We start from the raw sequence: 7,407 nt of genomic DNA, 5'->3' as shown, positions 1-7,407 counted from the left end.
GCTGAACTTCTGTCAATGTTTCCACTGCCCCTTTGCACAGCGCGGTTCCGATTTTAACCACCTCCAGGATGTAAAAATCCTTCTTCAATCCCCCTCTAGATCTTCAACCTCAAGGTGGGCAGAGGTGCACTGGCCATAAACACTGACCAAGGAGAAAACTTCCCCAATCTCTATCCTATCCTTGTCCCTCATAATGTTCTGCACATTTGTTAGATCCTCCCTCATCTCTCCATGCTCCAAAGCTCGCCTTATAATTGGAACATTTCATCCTGTGCTACCGTGGCCTGGTTAGCACAGTGGTCAATGCTATCCTGTCACAGCACCAGCGATCAGGATTGGAGTTCGAACCCCGCATTGTCTTTAAGGAGTTTACACCTTCTCCTCGTGTCTGCATGGGTTTTCCCCAGGGGCTGTGGTTTCCTCCCACCCCTCAAAGCATCCTGCAGGTTGTAGGTTAATTAGGTGTTACTGAGCAGCAGGGGCTCATGGGCCGAAAGGGCCTGTTACTGTGCTGTATGTCTATTTTTTTTTAATTCTCTCCAGTGCAGGCACTTCATTTCTATGGTATGGGGACCAGAACTGCACGCAATACTCCAGCTGTGATGAAACTAGTCCTCTCTATAATTGTACCACTATCTCCATGCTCTAATGTTCTCCACTTCAGAGAGTGAAGGTCAGTAATCCAGAAGCCTCCTTGAGCCATCACTAGCTCTTCACTGCTTCCCAGGATCCCACCATTTCTTGTGTTGGCCCCAGCCTTATTAGGCCTCTCTAAATGTAAGAGCTCACATTTTTCAGGTTCAGGCTTCCTCTCCCTTGGTACCAATTCAGGGGCTGAAGACCACCCTCTTCATTATTCCCAGCAATACTATCTCCATGTTGTCCAGAAGCATACCCAGCAAGCTTCCTGCATTCATGTGTGGATTGTTCGCGTACATGAAGTCAAGTTTATTGTCATCTGATTGTACAAGTACACCCCGATGAATCCTCGGTGCAAATCACGCAGACTCTCAACTAGACATAACACACATACAGACGAACAATATATATGCAAGATAAGTACTTGTGGTAAACCACTGTGATTGGCGACTGCTGGCTGGAGCCGCTTCCCGAGACCGATCCTACCCAGTCTTCCTGCCCTGGTCAGTTGATGAGGTTGATTGGTGCTCCAGTCTATAGTCAATAAAAGCCTATCAGTTTCACAACCTCCCTCTTTTGTGGTAATTGATGGGGCATCAGTATTCTCATATACAAATAAATAAATATTGTTTCGTAAAAATGAGATCCTTGGATGGTTAGTGTAAGTAGTTCCTTTGGTCATTCACCATTCTCGCTGTCCATGGGAAGAAGCTGTTCCTTGGCCTGGTGGGGCTGGCTCTAATAATCCTGTATCTCTTTCCCAATGGGAGCAGCCGAAAGATGCTGTTTGCAGGGTGGGAGAGGTCCTCAATGATTTTGCGCTCCCTCTTCAGACAATGATCCCAATAGATCATGTCAATGGGAAAGAGTGGGGGAGGGGGGTGGAGGGAGACCCCACTGATCCTCTCTGCCACTCTTTTAGTCCTGTGGATTTTCCTTCCATCTATTTCTCTGCAGCAACTGTACCACACTGTGAGGCAGCCGGCCAGGATGCTCTCCATAGAGCTCCTACAGAAGGTTGCAATCCCTGACTATTTGTCTGTAGTCTTCCAACCACAAATCAGCCCTTCATGTTCCCCCTCTTTCACATGTCACAAAGCCAAACCATGGGTTCTAACACATCAATTAGTGGAAACTTATCAAAGTCCTCTCTCAAATGCATGTAAACTACATCAACTGCACTACTCTCATTCACACACAGCCACCCACTGTTGGACATTGCCTGATTAATCCCTACTCTTTCAGTGCAGATTAACCTCCATCAGAATATTTTCCAGTAACTGCCCTACCACTGATATTGGACTCACTGGTCTGCAATTGCTTGCTGGTTGCTGCAAACCCCTGCCCCCCACTTCTCTTGAGCAAAGATACCACATTTGTCATCCTCCACCCATCTGGTATCTCTCCTATGGTCAGAGAAGGTATAAAAATTCCTATCAGATCCCCGGAAATCTCCTCCTTGCTGTCTATGGGTGGCCTGAGATACGTTCCCTTTGGCTCACGGGTTTTCTCCACCATGAGGTCTGATACTTCCTGTTTTTGGGTGGCAAATTGTTCCAAACTTCCGACATCCCCCTGATGGAATTCACCATTTGCAATGTCCTTCTCCACATTAAGTACAAATTAGGTTTGTTTGTATTCGGCATCAAACATAGAGCAGTGGAGTACAGCAGAAGCCCTTCATCTCACATTGTTGTGCTGTAGACCTTCTCCACAACAATCTAATCCTCCCCTATCTCACATCCATAACCCTCTATTCTTCTTACATCTATGTGCCTTCTGAATGCCCCTGTTGTACCAGCCTCCACCACCTCCCTTGGCAATGCATTTCAGGCACCAATCACTCTCTGAGTAAAAGCCTCAGTTAAACAGAAATAAAGCAGAGAGAGTTTTGAGCGAATTGGAATGGGATGGATCTTGGAAATAGTGGTATATGTGTGAATACGGGACAAATGGAAGCTCAGGCTGGGCAACATGACGTACCATGTTGGTGTGAAGGGTCTGTTTCTGTGCTATAAAGCTCCATGATTCTATGGCTTTCGCTTCTCTTCAAACTATGTCCCCCTGTTCTGACTCTTTCACTGTAAAACCTTCTCAACATCTACCCTGTCAAGCCCCTCTGAATACCTTACCTCAGATCACTCCTCATTCTTCTAAACAACAGGGAAAACAGGTAGAACAACCAATGGGATCAGCACTTGTTCTACAGGACCAATTTTCAACCAACATATCCCACAATTGATGCCACTCTCATCAGTCAGTTCCTCACCTTTGGAAAATATCCAGAGTTTGACAATACCCCAGCAGAGCTGGGTGGCGAAGCTGTTAAATGATAAAGCTCTCTCAATTTCAATAAAGAATTCTGACCTGAAACTTCAACCATTCTTTTCCACTGACTGATGCTGGTCGACCCATAGATCTCCTCCAGCAGATTGTTTGTTGCTCCAGAGTCCAACATCTGTAGTCTCCTGCACGTCTTCAGGACAGCTGCCAGAGTTTACATGTAATACCTTCTATCGTGTTTAATTAGCTGTGTGATTGAGTAACCGAACAACCTTTGGAAACAGGGTGCTGGTTTAAATTAGGCAGTTTTTAAAAGGGGGAGGCTCCAGGCCAGTTCAAGCTACAGACAAACGCCCTCAGAAATTGCATAGCACCTTGTCCAGTTTCCTTGCATCAAGCAGTCCAATTCCAATGCAAATTAGAACAAATACAAGACTTGAGGAGTGGCAATGTGGTCCACCCTGTCCATAATTTTGCCTCTGGGTATTTTCAATAGCAGCCTTTGAGATTGTGTCCTATCGCACACAGGCCTTATGAAGATAACATTTCCATGGTCTTCACTCAAGCTGGAGGGACTGTGCTGTCCATCGTCATACCTAAAGCTCCCTGTGTGGTGCTGAGATCTGCTCAAAGACAAGTCAAGTACAACCCAGCCTTCTCCATGGGATTGATCACCCAGACTGCACACCTTTCCATCCAGAGGACAGCTCCATCTTTGTGGTGATGCAACCACTACACTGGCCGCACTCCTCCCTGCCTCCTGCAGGGGACAACCACTGTACTGGCAGGTAGGCAACCTGGGAGGCTGGCCCCAGCATGCCAGTTGTCATTCACCGGCCCATATAAAGTCTCGAGTCGGCCCCTTCCTAAACCAGTCGGCCACATGGAACCAGACTTGGTGTTCAGTACAGTCTTCTCGAGGTTGATGTTTGTTTGCTGCACCTCAGCGCACAATAATCCTGTTCATTCCTTTCTTCTTCACTTCCTTTACCAAACTGGCACTAAACAAAATGTAAAACTCTCAAATAATCAGATGGGACAAGTTCATCTCCGATGCTTCCGTGGTAAACCACTGTTTGCATATTTAACCATATGAGCACATCCGTTAGCCGACTGGACCTGTGGCTCCTCCAACAGACTCCTGAATAAAGGTGACCATACCACAGCCCCCTCCCTAGTTCAGGACAGTTGACCAGCATGGGCGTGGCTCCATTCTATTGCGAATAATAGCCTATCTGTTTTACATAACTTCTAATCTTTTGGAGTTATTGATGGTGCATCAGGTCCTGGGCACCAGTAGAATCGGTTCCACCTAATTCCAACTGCCAATCACTACTTCTGTGTTATCAGATTTCTCATTGGAATTCATTCCAAATTTCATTCTATCACAGAGATATTTAATTAGGATTCAACGAGCCTTCATCTAAAATTAAAAATCAAGCTGCAAGCTAACCATCTCCTTTTAATTCACAGTCTGTGAAATGTGAATCTCATATTTACACAAACAGTTCTTTAAGTGCGCAAAATTCAAATTATGAAGCTTGCATTGTATTTTGGAGCAATACTGCTCCCATTTATGGAATTAACCTGAATATTTTCTCTGAAGGATATCAGAGCCACCCTGGAGGATCAGCCCGTAGGGTTCCTCAGGAAGGATGGAAAAGTGTAAGGAATGCTCTGTGGAAGTGCGTGCTTTCGTTAATCATTGTGTCAGGTGACAGTGGGGTTGGTTTTACTGTACCCAGCCTCGTCCCACTCCTCGGACAAGTATCGGGCAAGTAAAATCCTGCGGCCGCGAGGTCTGTACCCAAGATGGCAGTGCCTACGTCATGAGAGATTGTAGTCTCCAGGGGAGCAGCAGGATGGCGCAGGGCACCAGAATTGGGGAGAACGCCCGCCGTTGAGAAGGAGAAGCAGAGAAGGCGGCCCTGCAGGATAGTCCCTGTGGCAGCAGACCAGCGAGGGGCTCAGCAGCTGCAGGACCCTCACTGGCTGTGGATAGTTGGCGATTTGCAGTTGAAGGACTCACACGGGTTGCAGCCTTCTGGGGACTGGCCCAGGGGGAACCAGGTTATCGGAGACAGGATGGCTTGGTAGTTAGCATAACATCTTTACAGCTCCAGCGATCGGGACCAGGGTTCGAATCCTGTAAGGTTGTCTGTAAGGAGTTGGTATGGTCTCCCTATATCAGCATGGATTTTCCCCGTGGGTTCCTGTTTCTTCCCACCATTCAAAACGTACCAGGGGTGTAGGTTAATTGAATGTAAATTGGGCAGCACGGATTCGTGGACAAAAATGGCCTTGCTGTATATCTAAATTTATAAAATTTATAAATATTAAATACTTCAAGTAATCCCTTGCTAACCACAGAGCACCTATAGCATAAAATGTAATATATGAGTGGGGGGAAAGGTTGAGAACCATTGCTTTAAGGTGATAGGAGAGAGATTCAAGAGGCCTCTGAAGGTAGGCTGTGACTCAAACAAGTTGCAGAAGATGTTGTAGAAGTGGTTAAGATCTCAGAGTTCAAAAGACAGGAATTTGAGACGGGCGGGTTTAGAAGGATATTGTCCAAATGCAGGTAAATAGGACTTGCCCAGGATACCAGTTTGGTTGGCATGGATGAGATGGGCCAAAGGGCCTGTTCTGTGCTGTATGACTCCACGACAAGGATCGTGCCCTGGATGCAGTGTGCAAAGACTTACAGAACCCTTTTAAGAAGATGTCTCTTTTCAGCAAACCTGGATCGAGATATAGAATATGGAGATGAAGTTGGCCAAGTGATGGATAACAGAGACTGGAGGAAGATGAATGGGATTATTCCCCAGGAGTGGCTGTAAGGGGGGATTACTCTCTTTTTACTGCATGTTAACGGTTTAGGCTTGAGGGTGCAAGCTGCAATTTATAAACCTACAGATGACAATGAGCTCGGCATTACTTGAGTCGCAAAGAAAGCCGTAAACTGCAACAGGACATAATCAGGATGCGAGACAATGTAATGACAAAAGGAGAAAAAGCAGAGAGCATTCCATTGTATATTGTTGATGATTCAGCAAGAATAAAGCTGGTTGTGACTGATGTGGGGAGGGGAGTTTAAAGGAAGCATGAGGGGGAATTTCTTCATTCAGAAGGTGGTGGGAGTGTGGAGTAAGCTTCCAGTCGAAGTGATAGATGTGGGTTCAATTTTAATATTTAATGAAAAATTGGATAGGTATATGAATGAGTGAGGTGTGGAGGGTTATGGAGCAGGTGTGGGTCAATGGCACCAGGTGGGAGAAGGTGTTCAGCATGTTTCTGTGCTGTAATTGTTATATGGTTATATGTTATATCGTGAAGAACAACAATTCCATATTTGGCAAAGACAGTAAAATTCTATTAACCATTGGGTAAGAGACAAGACTCAGTATAACAAATCTTAAGAAACATCCTACAAAATGTGTACTTACATGGAAAAATCTGTTCAAATGTTCTGTAAAGGTGGAAATTTATCTGTTTAGAGGCAATATGTCTGGAAGTGATACAGGAACATCAGAGCTAGAACCACCAGGCTGAGGAATAGGTTCTTCAGACAGACAATGAGAACGCTGAACAACCAAAGGAACTGTTTACACTAACCATCCGAGACTTTCATATTCTTGAAACAATGTTTATTTATTTATTTGTATTGATTAAATATTTGTCCTGCATACGTATTGTTTGTCTGTTCGTGTGTTATGTCTGGTTGTATGTCTGTTTATTTTTGCACCAAGGACCAGAGAATGCTTTTTCATCAGGTGGTACTTATACAATCAGATGACAATAACCGTGACATGAAATTATGCAACCTGTGTACTACACAACAGACTCCCTTGTAGTGAGATTAGCTGCAGGCAGCAGTGACTCTTGCTGTAACGGCATTCACATGGTTTGCAAAGCAACAATAAAACACTTGGTAGCTGTAATTGTGTTTGTTGGCCAAGTATTTGTAGGTCCATTTTAACAGATGGGCAGACACAGGACTGGTGAAGATTAACACAAAGGAATGAGAGATAATAGGAATGTGATTTTTTTTTAATATTTTATTTAAATTTTCCAAGACTCATATAGAACATTATTCCATACATAATATAAATAGTATTATAAAATTACAGCATCTCATATGATTGTCCAAATCTCACACATCCCCCCCCCCTCCCAAGCTGCTAACATAAAAAAAAACAATTGTCCAAAAAAAGACGGGGTGTTTGAGCTGCTTTCATTAATTAGTCCATATCTTGATCTTTAGGAATTCCTCACTATTAACCTAACTATAATTATTTAAACATTTTTGGGGAAGTTAATTATATCCTTAAGCCAGTATGATTCAAATAAAGTTGCCATATTTTAAACCAATACGTCATATTTCTGTCTGAGATTATAAGTTCTCTTTTCCTGGGGGTGGAGGGAGGGGGCACAGCTTTACATTTCCATATACCAGCGAGTAATAAGTTTGGGGGAGTTGGACTT

At 44.4% G+C, this 7,407-nt stretch overlaps 1 long non-coding RNA gene across 1 annotated transcript; it reads left to right on the top strand.

Moving 5' to 3' along the window:
* The first annotated feature begins 500 nt into the window (after positions 1 to 500).
* Positions 501 to 6,000, top strand: LOC138752260 (uncharacterized). The gene is made up of 3 exons (XR_011350456.1): positions 501 to 673; positions 3,451 to 3,710; positions 4,529 to 6,000. It is a non-coding gene; the product is annotated as an uncharacterized lncRNA (long non-coding RNA).
* Positions 6,001 to 7,407: the final 1,407 nt, after the last annotated feature.

This window comes from Narcine bancroftii, chromosome 2 (genome assembly GCF_036971445.1).
Source record: "Narcine bancroftii isolate sNarBan1 chromosome 2, sNarBan1.hap1, whole genome shotgun sequence".
NCBI lineage: Eukaryota > Metazoa > Chordata > Chondrichthyes > Torpediniformes > Narcinidae > Narcine > Narcine bancroftii.
This window is presented reverse-complemented; position numbering and strand designations above follow the sequence as displayed.